The 22,512-nt window shown below is 41.2% G+C and overlaps 1 long non-coding RNA gene across 1 annotated transcript; it reads left to right on the top strand.

The window, feature by feature from the left end:
- Positions 1-12,587: 12,587 nt before the first annotated feature.
- LOC112581161 lies at positions 12,588-21,973 on the top strand. The gene is made up of 3 exons (XR_006547395.2): positions 12,588-12,745; positions 20,898-21,085; positions 21,935-21,973. It is a non-coding gene; the product is annotated as an uncharacterized LOC112581161 (long non-coding RNA).
- The last annotated feature ends 539 nt before the right edge of the window (positions 21,974-22,512 follow it).

Raw genomic sequence — 22,512 nt, 5'->3', positions numbered from 1 at the left:
CTGTCCATTTAGTTGGTGATGCTATCTATCTCATTCTCTACTGGCCCCTTCTCCTTTTGCTTTCAATCTTTACCAGGATCGGGGTCTTTTCCAGTGAGCAAGCTCTTGACATCAGGTGGCCAGAGTGTTGGAGGAGCAGCTTCAGGATCTGTCCTTCCAATTAATATTCAGGATTCATTTCCTTTAGGATTGGCTGGTTTGATCTCCTTTCAGTCCAAAGGACTCTCAAAGAGTGTTCTCCAGCACCACAATTTATATATCCAGCAGCAAAATGCAATCATGCAAAGTACATAAGGCAAAGATGACAAAAATGAGAGCGTTAAAAAGTTTTTGGAGATGTAAAAATCACTGCTCACAGAAACTGATTATTGAATTCAATAAGAATGGACTAGAATATAAAAAATAAATTAAAAATATTTAAAATATACAAGACAGTAATAAAATAATTGACATGCATATAAATTTATATTAAAGTTTGCACCCCAACATAGACTGCATACTTTTTAAAGAATAGATTGGTCATTAAAAGAAATCATATACTCTAGACAAAAAGAAAATGTCAATATATTTCTAATTCTTATTATCAGACAATGTTCTCAACTCCAATGTAATAAAATTTAAAATAAGTAAAACTGAGTTAGCTAAAAATATAAATCAGTGTATTTATAAAGTAAGAAAAACTGAGACAGAAAATTTACTGTCAGGTAGAACTTGGGGAAACAAGGAAACAAAAGGGTAACTCTATAGGAAATAAAATGGAAGTAGTGCGTGTCAACATTTGCTGGATGTTGCTAACACAGTTCCGAGAGTGCAAAGTCTAGCTCTGAATACCTTCTGAAAATAAAGAAGATTGAAAAATAAATAAGCTAAATGATCATCTAAAGATGGGAGGAAAAGAACAACAGAGCTGTTTCAAAGAAACAAGTAACATGGCAATATGAAGATAAATGGCAGCTGCAGAAAGTTTTATAGATGAGGCAAGGAATACACAATTCCTAACTTACACACATTATCTTAGAAATTTGAAAATAGGGGCAGTCTGGGCAGCTCATTTCATGAAGCGAATATAATTTTAATAGCTAAACCAGATGAAAAGAGTTCAAGAGTAAAAAAAAAAGTACTATAATTCAATTTAACGTCCGAACTTAATTTTGAAAATATTAAATAAAATATTACCTATTTATTTCCAAAAGTATATTAAAATGATCCAAGGATGGCCCAACATAAGAAAAACTAGCTATATAATTCACTCTAAAAAACAGAATAAAAGACTGCAGGGTCACAATAGAAATAGAGAAAGCAAGTGATAAAGATCAACATCCACTAGTGAAAAAAAAAATCTTAGAAAACTAGAAATGATGTGATAAAATTTATCATCCAAAAATCCATTGAAAAACATCATTTTAATAAAGAAATTTTAAAAGCACTTTTTAAGGTCATGAACAAGATAAAACTTACCTCTGTAACAGCTGCTATTCCAAGTATTTGGAAAAGCAATAAGATAAATGAGTAACAAAAATATTGAATTGGAAAGGACAAGAAAAAATATTCTTTACATAGAAATCCACAGGAACTAGAAGAAAACCTTTAGAATTTGTTAGAGAGTTCAGCAAGCTTTCCAGAAACAAGATTAAGTTATAAAAACCCTTAGTGGGCACCTACTAAAGCAAATTCCTATTAGAAAATGCAATAAGAAAATTTATAATGGCAACTAAAACTGTGAATTATCTACTAGCTAATATAATAAAGATTGCACAGGCTCTTTCTGGAAAGATTTTAAATTTTATTCTAGGATGGTAACAATGACCTGTATATTATGCCTAAGGTTTGGGTCAAGTAAACATTGAAATGATATCAATCAATATACACTGAATTAGTTTGAAAATAAATGAAATTCCAATAAAAAATTCAAGCATTTTTTTGAAAATACTCTCTAAGATATATATGGATGAGTAAAATTTCTTGAATGACAAAGAATATTTTCAAATACAAGGGTAGAAAGATTCTTCTTGCCACATATTCAGTTCAGTTCAGTTGCTCAGTCATGTCCGACTCTTTGCAATCCCATGAATCATAGCACACCAGGCCCCCCTATCCATCACCAACTCCCAGAGTTCATTCAAACTCATGTCCATTGAGTTGGTGATGCCATCCAGCCATCTCATCCTCTGTCATCCCCTTCTTCTCTTGCCTCCAATCCCTCCCAGCATCAGGGTCTTTTCCAATGAGTCAACTCTTCACATGAGGTGGCCAAAGTATTGGAGTTTCAGCTTTAGCATCAGTCCTTCCAATGAACACCCAGGACTGATCTCCTTTAGGATGGACTGGTTGGATCTCCTTGCAATCCAAGGGACTCTCAAAAGTCTTCTCCAACACTGCAGTTCAAAAGCATCAATTCTTCGGCGCTCAGCTTTCTTCACAGTCCAGCTCTCACATCCATACATGACCACAGGAAAAACCATAGCCTTGACTAGACAGACCTTTGTTGGAAAAGTAATGTCTCTGCTTTTGAATATGCTATCTAGGTTGGTCATAACTTTCCTTCCAAGGAGTAAGCGTCTTTTAATTTCATGGCTGCAATCACCATCTGCAGTAATTTTGGAGCCCCAAAAAATAAAGTCTGACATTGTTTCCACTGTTCCCCATCTATTTCCCATGAAGTGATGGGACCAGATGCCATGATCTTCATTTTCTGAATGTTGAGATTTAAGCCAACTATTTCACTCTCCTCTATTAAGACATATTAAAAAGCAATAGTAATTAAGACAGTATGGTAATAAATAGGAGCAGAACAGTAGACCAAGGGAGGAGATTAGAGCATCCCATGGACTCCTGAAACCCCTGGGACAGAGGGCATCATGTTACAGAGAAGCATTACAAAACACTGGGAGAAAAGACTGAGTATTCAGTAAAGAGCATGGGAAAAGTAGCATCACTCCATGGAAATTGTAATTTAAATTATTTCCTCATACCAAATAAAATAATATGTACATGGAGTAAGAACTAAACTGAATGTTAAAAGTATAGAATTAATGAAAGAAATGTAGACAAAATCTTTGCAACCTTGAGTTAGGAGAAGCTTCTTAATCAGGTTCCAACACATAAACCCTAAAGTGATAAATCCATGGCCCTGAATGAAGGATTTCCCCTCGAAATTACATCACAGACAGAGTTATCAGGCAGGGGTCAGACTTACTCTTGACCCTGTGATATCATCAATTAGACAGTGGCACTGTTAATTGAGCAGTTACTATGTATCAGGCACTGTTCTGAGTACTTTATATACCTTGAATCATTCACTCTTCTTGAGTACTATTTTTAACCCATTTTACAGATGAGGACACTGGGTTAGTAAACTTGTCTAAAGTCATGTAGCTGGTAAAGGGTAGAGCTGGGATTTTAACCCTGATAACCTGGCCAAATCCAGAATCTATTCCCTTAACTGTGGTCACACAGCTTTTTAGGATTTCCCTTGCTGACGCCAAGGGAAGCAAGTCAGGGGAAAAAAGAGCCGAGGATGTCAGGTACTGCACGGGTGAGGAGAGACCATGAATGCAACACTTGAGTGACGTTTGCAAGTACTTTTGTAGTGGAGGTGTGCTGACTTGTGGAGAAGTGATCAACCAGCAAGACAACGCAATCTTGTAAACTACAGCTCTAGAAACTTTGGAAAGGACTTTCCTTTAATCCTAGCCACTTCAGTGTTCTGTGGCTTGCAGTGTAAGAATATATATATTTTAAATTCTTTGGATAATGCTGCTGATTATGAAAAACATGACAGCTATAAAATTCACGATCCTTACTCTCCAGAACAGACTCTCCACAAATTCAGGGTGTCTGGCAAGTTACAGCCAAAGCCTCTAAACAAATTGGTTTTCAAACCAGCATCTCCAGCTAATATTTTCCACAACACGCAATCTCATTCTTGTTTGCAGTAAAACATTGGAATGAAACCATACTCTGTTTGTTCTCCGGCTCACATTATGACCTGCTATAAAATGAATTAATATTCATAAATCTTTTTTACTGCACTAATCTCAATGTTTTAAAGTAGTGATTACCACCTGACATGGGGCAGGCCAATGACTAAAGGAATCTTCAGACAGCATAAGCCTAAGCATGTTTGAAGAGTGAAGTGAAGGAAAAGGTTCACATGTCAAATTTGGGCATAAACACGAACATTTTGAGAAGATTTTCCATAAGGACTCCAGATACTTTGGGGTAAAAATGTCCTGGAACATTTTTTCTGTAGAGTATCTGGGAACATGAGCAAGGGTGTTGGACATGGGTTATGTAACATGGAATATACCACATGGACAGCCTTTTTGAAATTTTCCAGATGAGATACATCATTTGGAAAGCTTAGAAACACCTTCGGTAATCTTCATGTTTTCTGTAATTAAAGTTTCTTCAGGTTCTGACACACCTGAGCGGTGGATTAACTTTTGACTGTCCATATCTGAAGCTACTGAGAAATCCCACAGGCTTCATAAAGCTGCCTGAGGAGAGGTGGACCTCAGAGCTACCCAACGAGAAACTTGGAACACGCTGGAAACCAAGAATGGCCTGGCACATACAGCTGAACAGAGAAACAGGGAAGAAAAGTAGTAGATATGCTTGGTATGATTTTAATTAGAAGAATAAGGAAGCAGGATGGTTTATACTGTTGAGAATACTTATTCTTAGTTTGGGACCTAAGTTTTCAAGAGTAGAGAAGGACTGAGGAGAGACTCGTTCATTCAATAAATAGTTACTGAATTTCTCCCATGCCAGAAAGCACCACGTAAGGCCTTGGGGATCTGATGGTGAACAAATGCAGAGTTTTGAATTTGGTAGTCAAGGTGGGCAAATCATGAGATGAAGGAAAGTATTAAGCATGAGCTGAGATAAGTATTAAGCATGAGCTGAGATCAGTAATTTTAAGAAAGTACTCGAGTTTCAAGAGAACAACAAAAGAGGTTAACTGGGTCTTGAGAATCATGGAGATACTAAAGAATGTGAAAGCATTCACTCCATGAAGGTAAGCAGTACCTGAGCTCTCTGCCAGAGAGACCCGAGAAGGGCTGTTCTCCCCAGCAATGTCAGGGGGAGGGTGGTGGAGGGAGAATTTGGGGAGCAGGAAGAGCAGTAGCCCCCCACCCTTCCCTGAGCATGTTCTCCCAAAGGGATGTCTTGTCAGCAATAGTTTTCAGATACTCCAATGCCAGGAGCATTAAGATTGTGGAAGGACTTTGAAGGGAACAATGCAGAGCAAGTCCAAGCTCTCACCGACAGAGATGGGACATGTTGCCGGCGTGCTCATCCCTTAGGTCCCACTATGGGCCGGGCCACACCACTCACTTGCTCCTCCGTGGTGGAAGGGCCCAGCCCAGACTCTTTTCAGAACTCTAATCTGTAGTTTTACCAAGTTGTCTTCCCTAAGCTGCCGACCTACAAAGCTATAAAACTATAAAACTGTCTAAAGAAAGTTTTATTTGCCTGTGTCTCTCATACGTTTCAAGTGAAAAGGGCCCCAAACTGGTCTTGCCTTTCAACCCTAAACCTGCTTATCCTCTGGTTTCCCATCCTGGTGAATGTCACTCAGTTACTCAAATGTAAAACATGGTGGCCAGGGCATCCGTCTCAATACCTCCTGTCGGCTTCATCCCCTCCTACCAAGCGAATCAGTGAATAACTTTCAGGTCTGCCCACTTGACTTCCTCCCACCTCTGCCTGTGTCCAGACCACATCACTTCTTCTCTGAAAGACTGCAGCCACCCTCCAGCTCCAGCCTGGTCTCCCTCCTGCACTTCCTGCCCTTTCCCTCTCCCTACCTCCCACCCAGTTTTCAGCAGAGACATAGAATCTTGAGTGTGTGAAGCTTCAGAGAGAGAGAAAGTATGACTGCTCCCATCCTCAGGCATCTCGAGGCAGCCCTCCTCATGCTTTGGGGAACAGGGAAATCTTTGAGCTTCTATTGACATATGGCAGGAGACCCATACAGAAGGCTGTTGCTTCAGAGGACAGGCTATTACTGTGTGAACTTTAGGGAAGATGAGTTCCAGGAAGAAAAGGCCTGAGGGAAACTGGCGCTGTGCATGCTCTAAAGCCTGGCTTTTCTGTTGTTAATCCAGAAGGCTTTTCTACAAAAAACAGGAGTATAATAACCCTGACATCACCACCGCTACTATGCTGTGGCAGACAGGGTCAGTGTCCACCATTTTTCCTTGGGTCCTGTTATCATCCCTTCCTTTTATTAATTTTGTACACAGTGTCCCGTGTACATCCCCAAACCCACACTCAAGCCTCTTTGTCAACGCTACCTTCCACTTCAGCGCTTGGCCGCTTGCGTTAAGATGCCGCCTCCCTCTGAGGCATGTCCACATTGTCTCCAGAGCTCCCCGAGGGATCTGGTCAATATTACCCTTGATGCACCTCTGCTTGATGTCTTTGCTTAGCTTCCTTTCCCTCCCTCGTCCACGTTCCTATGTTGTTTGCTCCTGATAATCACTTTCCCGTGAGACCTGGTCTCAAGTTCTGCTCCTGGAAACCCAGACAGAATGGGAACCCAGCTCTCTGCACCAGGCATAGGCTAAGCACTTCTATGCGTTCTTTCCTCCAACCCTCAAAATAATGGCTTGAGGTCAGGACTACCCATAGCTGCATTTTACCAATGGCAAAACACAGGATCAGGGACAGTTGGTTTCTGTCACACAGCCAGAGCCGAGGAGAGGCAGGTCTGGCCCCGCCCATGTCCATCCCAGCTCTTGACCATTTTGCTGTACCATGAAGTCACAGCCACTCCCCTCCATCTTCCCCCACACAAAGCAGTGTCTGAGGAAAGGGATGCATTGTGAAGAGTGGTCCTGGGAAACAGGAGGCACGAGGAGCAGAGAGAGTACACCAGGACAGGGGAAAAGCAAACCAGAGGGTGTGTTCCAGCTGCCTGCATGGCGGGGCTTGATCCCATTCAGTGCAACCCCTAGAGCTGTCGGGCGGAACACGCCTCAGGATTGTCTGCCTGAAAAATGGAAGGGGGAGTGTTTCTCTACCAGCTCTGTCCCCGGCTGGTCAAGGGTTCCCAAGCATTTAAAGTCTGTGCCACTAACATCCGCGTCTGGTCAGGGGAGCCCCCAGAGAGAAGCGCTTCAGGCACACCTTGGTTCAGTGGCTGCCATAACACTGACTGGTACTGTCTCATGCAATCCCTGCCTCTCAGGAGGAATCTGCCTGTGTTGAGCATGCTGTGTGCCCAACCCAATGCCAGGCCCTTCTTATGCATCAGTTTGTTCACACCTGGCCACAGCTGACTGGGCAGGTACTGGTGTTGTTCTCATTTTACATCTGTGGAAACTGAGGTCCTGAGTGGTGAGATGACTCGCTCCTGGTGTGTGGCATTGCAGAGACAGGGACTCCTTGGCTCTCTCTTCCCAGCTCCTGCTCTTACCTTCACTGGGGGCTGCTCTGCAGGGCAACCCGCCTCACAGGCCATGGCAGCCTTCCATGGGCTGGGCAGGCCCCAGCTCCGGGCCTGGTTCTTATTCGGGGAACCCAGCCAGAAATCCAGCCAGGGACCGGATGGCGTCTTATAATTTCTCTGTATCCCCCAAGCTGCCTAGCACTAAATAAATACTTGCTGACTGATTGACTCATACTGGCCTTGCTTCCAAGTTTCCCTGGGCCCCTTCACTAGGCAGCCGGCCCCCTCTCTGCCCTTTCAGAGTCCCCCATTTCCACCAGCTCCTGAAGTCTGAATTTGAAAGTGTAGGGAGTGTTGTGTTTCCAGAGATACGAGCTGGTGACAGAAGGGGCTTAGCAGTGAGGGTGGGCAGCAGTGGAGCCGTGAGAGGAAGAGGTTGGGATGGGATAGGAGGGGTCTTCACACTCCCTGTGCTAGAGGGGCCCCAAAGCAAATTGCAATCAATAAAAATGTGCACTGACCGCTCTGAGAGATATTCCTGGGAGACCAGAAAATTTAGATAAGGACACAGGCTCCAGACCAGGCCTCCTGGCTTCAAATCCTGGCTGCGGCTGTCACCTTAGCTCTCTGTGCTTCGAGAACTTCCACTGTAAACTGCATTGATAGTAATAGTAATAACATAACAACAACCACCCTAAGGTTGTTGCTTGGGTTAAAATGAGATTACAGTGTCTGGCTAGTGGTAAGTGCTCTGTGAATATTAACTGTCATGGTTGCTGTTCTTATGTAGCCAGAGGTTAGAACCCTGCAAGCCACCACTGTCCTACTGATGTAGAAACAATGCTTAGGGAAGGCAAATGTGCAGAAGTACCGCCAGTTTAAATTCAAATGCAGGTCAGATTAACTCTGAAGTCCAAGTGCTTCTGTTATATCAGTACGTACACGTTTCAGTCGTTTATCTGTTGGTTATTATTCTAGTGTCTGTGAGAACTATTTATCATTTTGCCCATCATATTTTGAAAATGTCTGCCAGGAGAAAGTTTCTTGACAGGGTAAAGAAGGAATTGAGCAGTGCACAAAGGAAAAGCCGCTCAGCTTTCATAATCGAATGGAAGGACAGTCTGGCTCAAAGTAGCCTCAGTTAAAGTCAGCTCAGATATCACATTTTTGCTGTTCTTTTAAAACTTGTTCATATGTTCCCGTGTCATCCTTTCATAAACCTACAGGACTTAGTGCTGTTTTTTAAATCTCATTCATAGCAGTAAACTTGTTTAGGTTTGAAGTTGTGTCACCATGTGATCTTTGAGGTCTAGTTTTAGCTAAGAGGTGTGTCTCGTCTATGTCAAAAGTAGCCTGCTTAAACTAGCTGCCCGGTTCCTTGGAAGTCAGTTGACCCACAACATCTTGGCTACAACAGGAGCATACTATGATGGTGCCTCAAGATTTACCATCATGAGCATTCTGCTAGTACTTCTACCTGAGGAACTGTTACTACTCCATACCTGCTCCTATTTCTAACTTCAATTCAGTTCAGTCGCTCAGTCATGTCTGACTCTTTGCAACCCCATGAATCGTAGCACTCCAAGCCTCCCTGTCCATCATCAACTCCCAGAGTTTATTTAAACTCATGTCGGTGAGTTTGACTCATCATCAAGTCGGTGATGCCATCCAGCCATCTCATCCTCTGTCGTCCCTTCTCCTCCTGCCCCCAATCCCTCCCAGCATCAGAGTCTTTTCCAATGAGTCAACTCCTTGCATGAGGTGGCCAAAGTATTGGAGTTTCAGCTTTAGCATCAGTCCTTCCAATGAACACCCAGGACTGATCTCCTTCAGAATGGACTGGTTGGATCTCCTTGCAGTTCAAGGTTCTCAGGAGTCTTCTCCAACACCACAGTTCAAAAGCATCAGGTCTTCGGTGCTCAGCTTTCTTCACAGTCCAACTCTCACATCCATACATGACCACAGGAAAAACCATAGCCTTGACTAGATGGACCTTTGTTGGCAAAGTAATGTCTCTGCTTTTGAATATGCTATCTAGGTTGGTCATAACTTTCCTTCCAAGGAGTAAGCATCTTTTAATTTCATGGCTGCAGTCACCATCCGCAGTGATTTTGGAGCCCCAGAAAATAAAGACTCGTATTCAAAGAACACCAACTATTTGCTCCTTGTGTGACTCACTTTATCTTCAAAACAGTTCCCTGAAATAGAGAATTTTATCTTCATTTTACAAATCAGGAAACCAAGGCCCAGGAAACCATAGTAACTTTTCGATGATGACCAGTCAGTGAGGTGAGCAGTCACCTCAAGGCATCTGTCTGGACTGTCTGTGCTTTCAGCCACTACCCTCAACTATCACTCATTCAGAGCATGAAAATGGGCTCCTTGTGATCCCCACCAGCAACATGGGGATCATGCTCAGGGAGTGTCTTCAGTGGGGAGGCAGTGTATATAAAACGTAACCAAGAAAGGACAGGTTATGTAAGGGAATAAGAACAGATTCAACTCTGTTCCTATCACATACTTGGATCTTTCATGTATACATATCTGAGTGACATTTGTAAAACTCCAGAAAAATAGAAATTGTCCACGTTGATGACAGTGGAAACCAAACCTTAGCCAAGGTCACACGGTTTGACCCAAGTTCAGTCATTCAGTCGTGTCCGACTCTTTGCGACCTCATAAACTGCAGCACACCAGGCTTCCCTGTCCATTGGCCCAAACCACTCAGTGATGCATATGATGTAGCCAGGACTAGGTTTCTTGACCTCTGATTTCAGGGCTAGTTTTATTCTAATAAGAATTCCTTGAGGCTCCAAAGGAAGCTCATATATTTACGTAAATATACTTATTTATCCCACCTGTTTAGGAATATAGGTTTCATTATTATTCAGGTATAATGAATCAAACAGATCAGGTTACAGCTTCCATTGAAAAGATAGTTTGTTACTTATAGTTCCCAAGAGGAGGGACATCCCACACCATGCAGGGTCACACGGGGAAGCACTGGAGTCAGTCAGGAGACAGAAGGAGTAAGAAGAAAAAGTGGGCAAGAAACCTGATTGGTGTCCATGGGAAGAGGTGGGTGAAGCAGGGTAAGGAAGCTAAGTGGGTTTGAATAATTCTGGTTTAGCCCTAGGGCCCTGGGACTGTCCCTAGTTGTCTGGTACTTGGCCCTGGGGTGATTAGGGCAGGAGGATAGTGTGACAGAAGTGGTTGGAGTAAGGGCTTCACACTGGTTGGTTTGCATATAAAGGTGTCCTTATGAGTTGTTTAAAGTATCTAGGGATTATCTAACCCATGGAGGAGCAGTCTGTTCCAGTGTCAACGAGGCCCCAAGATGTCAGAGAATCAAAATTAAAAGGCATGCCTAATACACCACCTTAGAAGAAAGTAGACTTAAGGGCGTCCTTGTAAGATGAAACTGAGCAAAGAGAGCACAATTTGGTGAATGGATGGGTGGATGGACGGATGGATGGATGATCAGATGGACCAATAGACATGTAAGCTTTAGTCTCCTGATGCCCATGACTCTAGTCTAGCAGTATGGTTGTTTCCGTAGAAATGTCTCTATTGAAGATCAGGGATAAAGCACAGCCACAAAGCAGCATTCATGCAACCCTTGGGTAGATATTTCTTTCACTGTTTCAAAATGAAGACCCTGCTAAATAATATGGAGGGAGATTATAGGCCCACGGCTGGTCATCTGGGATTTCACATTACTTGTTATTCCCTATAACTCTGCCACTGAGACATCAGAGCATGGCTGGTTACAAACAAGAAGTCAGCTTCCTTCCAAAATCAATAAGAGACTTTTGACTGGGCTATCTGCGTCTACTTGGAAAGAAGAATAAGGATGCAAACTTAGAAAACCAAAGCTAGAGAATAAAAATTTCTGAATGGGCGCTTTCATTGGTTTGTTGGCAAGAAACACATTCAAGGAAACAAGGTTGATTCTCAATTCGCTTTTTCATAAATGAAAAATAGCTTCTTCTGATACTTAGACCCATGGGTCCCAAATGGCCAGGATAATTCATTAGCTCAGATGGAGAAAGCATATTTCTCCTTCAGTGAGTTTTACTCATCTCCCTATGACCCCGAAGCTCATAAAGACACTGGAAAGAGCTGTGTTTCAAGCCAGTCTGGCTGAATTCAGAATTTGACTCTCTGCAACTGATGCTTTTCCTTGCAGGACCTTTCTCTGGAAACTCATCCCTGAGACTAGCTATTAATTGAAGAAAGTTTATTTATCTTGTAGGTTTGATAATCAATCATCGGATTTCAGCACTTGTTTTGTGGGATTCCATTTCATCACTTGCTACAGTATATATTATTATTCAGTATAGGAGTTTGTTAACGGTGTATTTATTTGAATGACTCTCCCTCTAAATAAAGGGGCCTTATAAAGTTTTTTTTTTTTAATAAAGGTTTATTTTTACATCAGCTATTTGCTTTCCTATGCTAAAACCTCAGTTGAAGGCTCTGAGCAGCGTACAAGCCGAATTCCCGCTTTTCTGGTCGGGATGGGGCTGTTGGAAGGGTGGTAAAAGCAGCAGCTCAGGCCCTTCAGCAGCTTTGGTTTTTCCAGCCCTGTCATTCCCTTTACCTTTGAGAAGGGAACAAGACGGCTGGTAGAGATTAGGAATGGTAATGTAAAAGTTTCTACCTACTGCATAAAATTCTTTCAAATTAATGCAAGCATTAAATTGTCAATGATTTTTCACATAAAGTAGATATTAAACTGTGCATGCCCGCTGGTGTTGGTATAAATTTTTGTCAGCATTTTTGGCACACAAGGTCTGAGCCTGGGGGTCAAGAAATGTTTTTAACCAAATTTTGTTGTTTCAGTTGCTTTTTTTGCACTAGTGTGTTGTAACTCAAACATCGAATCTTTTCCCAAAAATGAAATTTGGCAGGCCATTAGTCCGTAATGTGGTCTAATGCCTGTGGGTATTTTTTTAACATGTAAATGGCCAAGATATTTAGGTTTTTGAGGTTGAAGAACCATGCATGCACTCTTAACAACTTCTTTTTCAGCTATACTTAGTATGCATATTTATTGCACATGCGTATTATGTAGCACACCGATTAGACTGGAGATTAGTTGGGAAAATATACAAACGCCTCTTCACAGGAGGAGAATGTCTCTCACAGCGTGAGTTGATATGTCTCCTCTTTTTACTAGGGAGTAAAAGGTAGCCTGAGGCACACTTGGTCACCAGGGCTCTGTCCTGAAGTGAGGCCACTTCAGCTATTCCCACTCATCCACGGTGCTAGAAGACTGAAGATGGCAGCTGTCCCCAAGCCTGCTGACTGACTCCATAGCCAAGTAACGTCCAAAGAAAGAGGGTGAGCATCTGTACCTCACGGTTCTAAATCCTGTCTCCGGTCTCATTGCCCTAACCTGTACCAGTGCCCCATGGACAGGAGTGCTGGGCTCGTCCCAACACTGCAGGATCTCCACACGGAATCCAAAGTAAATACTCAGAGCATAAAGAAAACACATTACAGCCTAATCCACTGTCCAGATCATTGAAAACTAACAGTTATTACCTCATTTGAAAGTAATTTTTAACAATTAGCTTAGAAAAGTATTTCATAATTTTTTGCTAGCCTTACACAAACTCAAAATTTTTCATGTAATCAATTAAATCTGGCAGCATAGCATCAGGCACTCATTAGGCTGGGCTGCTTGAAATTCATGTACAATTTCTTCCTTATGCTGATCCGCAGGAGCTTTTAAACTTGCACTGGGATGCTGGCAACATCCCCCAAACATCTCAGACACATTGTCTCTCTGAACCTGAACTTTTTTAATGGTGGTTAAACATGTTGTCTGCTTTAGTTTCCTGTCTATCTTCATCATGAGCTAGCACCTGTTTCCAATAAATTATACGCAGAGTTGTATCAGCAACACCTTGGCAACAGCTGCCACCCTTAAAAGTGGAGTGCCCTTGAGGACAATACACCTGTGAACACACAGTGTGTTTATTTAGCTGAAAGCCAAAACTCCAAGTTACATAAAGCAATTATCTAAAGCCTAATGTATGCCCATTATTAACACAAAATAACCCTGTTCTTAAAAACCAATAAAAATCTATTTAAAGGATTTTTCCAAATCCCACTGAAATTTGTACTCAACTAGAGACCTAGTCTTCGCCTGGGACTTAAAATTCTAATGGTGGGCAAGGGAGAGGTTTGTATGTGAGTTATAATTTTCTTAGCTCATGCCTGGAATTTGGGGCCTGAGCATGTGTGGGTGGTACAGTCAAAGCTTTTGACTGTCGAGAAACGACATGCTTATTAAAAATAATCTTTGTTACAAGTCATTTTAAAAAAAGTTTGACTATGGTCTAGAGGTTGGAAAAAGAAGTGGATTGTTTCAGTTTATATTTAAACGTAAGAATAGTTCATCCCAGGATACCTTTCTTTATTTGTACAACCCACCTTTACCTTATAGTTTATTAGCTAATAGCATTACCCTTAGGTAATGGGGTTAGCGATATACTAATGATGTAAATGAACCAGCATCAGGTAAAGAGCTTCAAACTTCCATCCTGTCACATGAAATACATTAATAAAGAAAATTCTGGCCAATTACAGTGCTGTTCTTTGGAAGGAATGATGCTAAAGCTGAAACTCCAGTACTTTGGCCACCTCATGCGAAGAGTTGACTCATTGGAAAAGACTGATGCTGGGAGGGATTGGGGGCAGGAGGAGAAGGGAACGACAGAGGATGAGATGGCTGGATGGCATCACTGACTTGATGGATGTGAGTCTGGGTGAACTCCGGGAGTTGGTGATGGACAGGGAAGCCTGGCGTGCTGTGATTCATGGGGTCGCAAAGAGTCGGGCACGACTGAGCGACTGAACTGAACTGAACTGACTGACAGTGCCTGCTGCTCCGAGTTCAGTTTCCAGTGTGTTTGACCTGAGGCCCTTTCAAGAAATGGCACCATGTATTACATATTCTTGAGCTGTATGTAAAAACAGAGAATAGCTATTGTGTCTCCCACCTCGAGGTCTCTTGAAATCGGAGTGATTTTTTTGCTTAGAGTTTGTAATATGTTAATCCCTGTCGGATACTTCCTGTTGACATTTAACTGATGGACTTACAGTCACTTAGGTGCAAACGTGTTTTAGCACTTCTGTTTGGCTGAATGCTAATACTGTTGGAAGTAACTGCTGATGAGTATTACAGCTCCCAGCTTGGCCCCCGTCAGTGTCGCTGATGGTTCACTTGCGGTACACATGAGTGAGTGCCTGAAGCCTGAGAATTGGACTTGGGAAGGAAGTTTAGAAACTGCAGGCCTATGACTTATGACAGAGCCCATAACACACCAGGGCAGTCATGCTTTCCTGATACTGGCCATGTGAGTGACGATGAGTTACATTGCAGTAGGTGGGGGAGAGACTTAAGAACGTGGCACACCATGGCCATAACTACTTTATTCTCCTTTTTGCAAATTGCTGCTGCTTTCATTTATTGAGCAACTGGTTTTCTGGGAACTTATTCTAGACTGCAAGCTGGGGACACTAAGATGCATTAGACAGGTGATTGTCCCTCTTGCTGAATTGCGAAGACCTCTTCTGTGTGTTCGAAACATCTGTGATGTGAGACCAAGGTTCTAACTGCCATTCCGTCGCCACTGGCATAGTTGGCCTGGAGCAAGCCAGTCGACCCCTAGCAGCCAGTTTCCTCCCTTGTAAAACATGAAGAACAATTCCTGTGGCATCTACATCAGAGAGGTGACATAAAACTCAAACATAACAACTAGTGCGAGTATATCCTGCAGATTTCAAGCTCTGAGTCCTTTTGTGGGCCCTTTGGTTCTTGAACTTTACTAGCCCTGAAGTTATTTCTTTTTTTTTTTAATTTTATTTATTTTTAAACTTTACATAATTGTATTAGTTTTGCCAAATGTCAAAATGAATCCGCCACAGGTATACATGTGTTCCCCACCCTGAACCCTCCTCCCTCCTCCCCTCCCCATACCATCCCTCTGGGTCGTCCCAGTGCACTAGCCCCAAGCATCCAGTATGGTGCATCAAACCTGGACTGGGAACTCGTTTCATACATGATATTATACATGTTTCAATGCCATTCTCCCAAATCTTCCCACCCTCTCCCTCTCCCACAGAGTCCATAAGACTGTTCTATATTTCTTTAGGTGACCTATTGTGAGTTTGAAAACCCAACATGAAACTCACAAAACGCAGCCACAGCAGTGGTTTCATTATCAAAACTCGAGCAAGCATTCCAGCTGGACTGATTCCCCACTTGATTCACTCAATGTGTAAGGAGATCTTTCAGCCAGACTTCAATGGGGTCAGGGGGAAGAAATATATATATATATATATACATGTGTATATATACACACACATACACATATAAAATTAGGAAAAATATGTTTTCCTTTTCTAGTAAGTATAGCATTATGTTAATTCAGTGGTCTCTCTATAAAGATATAAGACTTCCTCCTTTGATTTATTTTCATGATTAGGGGCCCTCACAAACAACTGCCTGTAAATGTGAGAGGCACCCAGGTCAGGAGAAACTCAGGAGTGGATTTTCAAAGGAGGGCTCAATCTATACCCCCTGGAGAATTTATCTTTATTAAAGGTCAGCAAATGTAGAGCATGCTTTGCTAATTCACCACGTGTATGGGCAATAAGTCATGAGTACAAGTTTGCACAGAAGATAAGATTTGCTATGTTTTAGATAAACTGGTTTTTGAATATTGAGAAGGTATTTCAAAAAACATTTTAGAATCCTATTGGTCTCTCTGCCTGCTTGTCAGATTTCCCATTAGTGATGAAGCCCTGCCAAGTATAGATTCAGTACTGGTCATGAAACTAGACCTGGGTTTGTGGTTGCTCGATAATAACTGTGATAATAAATTCATCCATTAATTTCTTTCCTGTTTCCCTCCATGGGTAACATTAAACTAAGATGTTATGCTATTGGATGGAGAAAATCATTTTCACTCACTCACACATATACTCACACAAAGACACACACACACACACACACACACACACACACACTTTGGAATTCCATTAGGCTGCTAATTTCCAAAGACTATAGATGTCCCTCCTATACCATGATGGAAAGATAATGCAAAAAATTGGAAATAAAATGCCTTGTGACCTGGAACTATCAAAAGCTATTAGGCAAAGTGAGAGGCTCCACGGAGATGGACAAGTGCTTTAAAACTAGGTTCATAAAGAAAATAATATAGTAGCCTTTATATGATTAACCAGGCAAAACTTGTCTTTGCTACAAGCTGTCCTATAAATAAATGGAGCCAGGAATAGCAAGTGAACTGTTGTGAGGTTTTCTTTTGTTTTTTTGATGGGAAGGCAGGGTAGGCTAGGCTCGACAGGGAAAAAAAAAAACAACAAAACTCTCTCATACTTTTGGCCTCAGAGAATTTGTGCACCTCCTTGGGGCATCTCGATGGACTGTTTTCCTCACAAACAGATGAGTGTATAAGTGCCATTTTATCAGATTTAAGATTAGGCTTCAGATTTAAGTCTGTCCCATACTTGGGAGGAGTCCGACCTTTCTGCCTACATGCATTGAAACAAATCAGTGGATCAATGATAATTTCCTCTTCTTTTCTCACTCTCTTTACCTGGAAAGCAAGGTAGAGGATGAAGAAGAAGCAGAGTGATATTCAGGTATTGTCCTTTTGTGTGAGGGTGAGTTTGAGCAAGCTCCGGGAGTTGGTGATGGACAGGAAAGCCTGGCGTGCTGCAGTCCATGGGGCCGCAAAGAGTCGGGCATGACTGAGCTGCTGAACTGACTGACTGACCCCAAGCTTGAGGTTCCAAAAGCCTTTGCACAAAGCAGAGAGGACAGACCCCAAAAGAATGATTCTAGGGTTAAAACTACGCTTGCTTGTATGGGATTTGATTTAAGCTCTTTTTGAACTGCCATTTCATTGTTTAAAAATACATACCTGCACAACCAGTTGTGGTCAAGAAGTTGACTAGCAAAAGAATGTTCTTCAATTCCTGGAAATCCTATATTAAGAACCATCCTGGTATTTGTTAAGGAAAAGATTACCCATGAGTTACTAAAATGCATCGTGCTTTAGCGAAGAGATGGTTTGGAGGAGAAAGAACTCAAGGATGGGAAAAGGATCTAAGAAGAAATCTAGAAAAATCGGGATTCTGAAAGATATGTGTCTCTCAGGAAGAACTTAGAAAGAGATGAGAATTCCTAAGATTAAGAGGATCCTTATTATTTCAGTATTGAAGAGATGCAATCCCTGATGCAGAAGAATGAGGTGGTAGTCACAGGGATAAGCTGAACGCAGGTTTCCTACCATCTTCACTTGCTCCCTGTGTGTCTGTGGGCAAGTTATTCAACCTCTCGATACCCCATTTTCTGCATCTTTCAAAATGAAGATAAAGTACCCATCTCAAGGGGCTTAAATGAAGATTCAAAGAAATAATGTATGTTAAGTGGACAAAGTACTCGTTATAGTGTCTAGAATATTCTAAATGCTCAATGAATGATAACTTTTATTAGTTTATAAACTAGAACTTCAAGCCTTATCCCTGGAGTAGAAATAGGCATGTCTGTGGGATTTGAGAAAGACAGGGAGGGGAATGTATCGTGGACAAGAGTCTCCCAAGCCCATGGGCAATACCTGACACATAAGAGGTGTTCAGTGAATTTCTCTCAAGGGATGAATCATGAAGATCAGGTCTTTCAGTTCATTGAGCTGAGACTGATCTTCACTTGCCAAATGTTTTTTGACTGCTTTCTGAAATACCCAGTAGAAATAGTAAGATTATCCCACTGTTCTTGTCAAACCAAAAAACACAAGTGAACAAAAAGACATTCTGGAACATTGGGATATGATCAAATCAGTTCTAGAATGTCACTGTGCACCCCTTCTCACTATGTAACCTGTGATCTTGCCCAAAGCTCCTGCAGGGATTGCTCTGATTTGGCCTGTTTATGTCAGACTTCCTGAGCATGAGGATAAGTCAGTAATGAAGGTTGTAACGCAGGACTGGGCAGCTGGCTTCTTTGCCAGACTCCATACGGACATTCTGGGGTGGCAAGGTCAAGGGAAGGATACAGAGACATGAGTAGTAAACAGGCAAAATGCCACCATACTCTCTTGGCTTTGTCCCCTGTCACTGGCATGGGACAGAGAGCTAGAGTCAAAGCAAAGGATGCATGCCATTCAATAAATAGCATAAGGTGGGGAAAGAAGGAAGAAGGGGGGAGGAAGGGAAACCCACTTTTACAAAGTCAAGCTCAAGTAATGTACTCAAGAAATGATTGTTACCCGAGTTGTGATATAATCAAAGACGCAAGAATCATTTAGTTCACTGTGACTTTACGCCATGAAGCTTCATAAAAAATGGATTGGATAATGAGACAGGAAAAGAAATTATGGAATGTAAGTCATTCTTCCTATCTATCCAAGCCCCTGTTTTGGATCTAAAATATATAGAGGTCTATCAATGTAGAAAAGGAGGAATGTCAAACCTCTCCCAGGAGTAGGAGGGTGCTAGGATATACAAAGTGGGATGTCCACATTAAAAGACTTGGCCAGGCTCTACTTCTTAGGATAGGGTTTGGGGCAGGCCCCAGATAACCTTCGAGGAATATCTGGATTTTGAAATGTAGACTTGAGTATAGTCAGAATCATTATAAATTCCAGTATAGTTATGCTGTGGATTTAAGTTGTATCTCTAAACACACATGCTAATTCCATTGTCTCTAAATGCATAGAACTGATAATTAAGGGGAGGGGTTAATATTGTTTTTAATATCTTTCATGTGCTTGGCACTGTGCTTTTGCATTTCACTTAATCCTTCCATATTACTAGGAAGTAGATATTATTCCTTATTTTACACATGAGTAAACTGAGGCCAGAGAGCGTCTTGCTGAGAAGTCCTGCAACTACAGAGTTGTAAAGCTGAGATTATGAACTGGTTCTATGTGTTTTTTCTTCCATACAAGAGAGACTCAGACTGGCTGGGGAGGGTATAAAAATTGAAGTTGTGAGCATTATTAAAAGCAAAATGTGATATTGTCATGTGGACATGTTGTAATTAAGCACTGAAAATATTATTCATTTATGAAAACAATTATCTAATTATCCATATTGGAAGTGTACATTTCCTGCATGAACTTTGAAAATATATGTTCTATAATGTAGAAATTTTACTTTGCATCTTTACTTGAGCTTGACTTTGTAAAAGTGGGTTTCCCTTCCTCCCCCCTTCTTCCTTCTTTCCCCACCTTATGCTATTTATTGAATGGCATGCATCCTTTGCTTTGACTCTAGCTCTCTACAAAAAAATTTACAAATGAGTACAAGAAAGTATGGCCAAGGTTATTCATTGTAGCATTTCTATAAGAGTAAAAACAAAGCTAAATCAAACCAACTAAATAAACAAAAACTCTTATGGCCTGTTGATGAGAGAAGTAAGAGGGGAAATTTTCAAAACAATATGAAAAAATTCTTAGATCTGTATAATGAGTTTTCGGATTGAAAGGGACATCTAGTGTTCAACCAAATGAGTACAAAATAACTCATAACAAGGTATATTATCATGAAGTTTCAAACATCACAATAAAGAAAACATCCTACAAGCTTCTGGACAGAATAATGGGTCTTATGTAAAGATTCAGGTGTCAGAATGGCATTGGTCTTCTGAAAGCAGCATTGGAGGATTAGGTATCAATTTAGCTGATATGCATGGCCACGTTGAGAGAAGGTAAAGTGTTCTTTTAGAGAGTTTGAGGATTAATTATTGCTAGGTAGATAAGAAACAACAGATAAAAGTGAGGTGATTTTCAATTCCAAGAAAAACAGAATTCTATAGATAATAAAACACATAATCATAGTACCGCATGTGCTATCAATGAGGAGCATTTAATAACATTAATAATATAATAAATGTATTTGTGCATAAGTATTTATACTGTATTAGAGATTTGGGGAGAAGAGAAATATATGCATGTAAATGGGGTGACTGGAAAAGGAGAACTAAATCTTCATCTCTCTAAAAAGTCAATGGATAATATGCAGCATGGAAAAAAAATAGCTTTATATTTATCTTATTTAGAACACCAGAAGAAATTATTTCTGTGGCAAGTGGGATTTGGGGATGAGATGGGGAGCTGCAAAAGCCTACTGTCTTTATCTTAAAACCTTGGGGTGCTGTTTTACTTTTAAAATATGTGCATCTATTAGTTTGAATGTTAAAATCAAAACTTTTGCATGTTTCCTGGAAACATTTAGAATGTAAAAATATGTAAAAATTTAAACAAGATTATTCATACTTTATCACCCAGATATGTCCACACTGTTAGTACTGAAAGTATGATCTTCTATTCGTATTTCCTTTCTGCTGAAACACACTTTGATGAAATCATACGGCATTTGAGTTGTATATGCTTCTGTTAGCATACAGCTCATTTATTCTCTCTGCCTCTCTTTCTCTCTCTCTCTGCCTCACTAGCTTTGAAGAGTTAGGAGACCTTGCTGGGGAACTGCACATGGCAGGGAACTGTGGGCAGTCTCCTGAAACTGATGACATTCTTGACTGACAGCCAGCAAGAAGCGTGCAGTCTTATCAGAGGAAGGAATTGAATTCTGCCAACAACTTAAGTGAGCTTAGAAGTGAATCCTTACCCAGACAATTCCCAGGTGAGATCACAGCCCCAGCCAAAACTCTGAAGTCTTTTGAGACTCTAATCAGAAGATCCATCTAAAGCCATGCCTGAAGTCTTGGCAAACAGAAACTTCACGATACATTTGTTGTTTTGAGCCAGTAAGTTTGCGGTGGTATAATTACATAACAATAGAAAACTAACACTTGTCCCATTGGAGGAATTCAGAATTTGAGGAAACTCTTGGGAGCGGACTATGAATAAGAATGTATAAAATTGGAACACCCAGCATCACACTGCTCTTGCTGGGGATGAAGGTCAAGGTACACCGGGCACCGGCTGCAGAGAACAGCCCTGACCTTTCTGAACCAGGATCCTTTTGTTTTCACTCTGTGGAAGTGCTGACATGTCAGCTGTTTTTGCATGTGCGAAAAGATCTTACACAGAGGGCTCATGTCTTAGAACACGCGCGTGGTGTTTGTACAGCAAAAATAATGTTGGTTTGCAGAACCTACATATATAGGATTTTACTAGAGCAGAGAGGCCTTGGAAAAACCTCCCAACCCAGCAAGCTTGTGTTTTCTTTTCAAAGAAATACCAACCAAGTTTAATTTAAATCAATAGAGAAGGTAACAGTGAAAGGGGGTGGGGGGAATTACATAAGCACAAGATAACAAAAAAGAAAGTGGCAGACAACATATATGAACCTGGAGGAGTGAAAATTGAATGAAAATGTAAGTGTAACTAATTGTTTCTCAGAAACGTGGCTGATTTACCTCCCTATTAGAAGGAGGCCCTAGCTGAGTGCCCTTTAATTGAAAGGAAAGAATGTACCTTATACATGTCATAGTCACTTGCTTACTAAAGGTTACTGTTCTCTTTCCAGCACCTGTGGCAAGAATTGGGATATGTCGAATTGGAAGAAGAAAAAAAAAAAAAAAAGACAAAAATATTAGCAAAATAGTTTAAAGGAAAAGCTATGAGAGAAGATGGAAACAACTTACAATGATCCAAAAGGGAGACATTAAGGCAAGAGGAAATGTTAATGTAAGCTAAAAACACTTCTGTCTGGGAAGAAAATGAAAAATTCCCCTAAAGGGCAATTCAAAAGCAATAATAAGCATAGTGAAAGTACAATGCACACCTATTGAATTAAACAACAAGAATATTGAAAATGATTAGTTAGCATATGGAGTCTTCCTTGTGCCAAACTTGTATTCATTCAGCAAATATAAGCATGCACTAACTCTTTTATGGGCTTCCCCAATGGCCAGCAGTAAAGAATCTGCCTACAATGCAGAAGACACAGGAGATGGGAGTTCAGGCCCAGGATCAGGAAGATCCCCTGGAGAAGGGAATGGCAACCCACTCCAGTATTCTTGCCTAAAGAATTCCATGGACAGAGGAGCCTAGCGGGCTACAGTCCATGGGGTCGCAAAAAGTCGGACACAGCTGAACACACAC

Source organism: Bubalus bubalis, chromosome 21 (genome assembly GCF_019923935.1).
Source record: "Bubalus bubalis isolate 160015118507 breed Murrah chromosome 21, NDDB_SH_1, whole genome shotgun sequence".
Classification (NCBI taxonomy): domain Eukaryota; kingdom Metazoa; phylum Chordata; class Mammalia; order Artiodactyla; family Bovidae; genus Bubalus; species Bubalus bubalis.
Note: the sequence above shows the minus strand (reverse complement) of the source record. Positions and strands in the feature narration are given on the sequence as shown.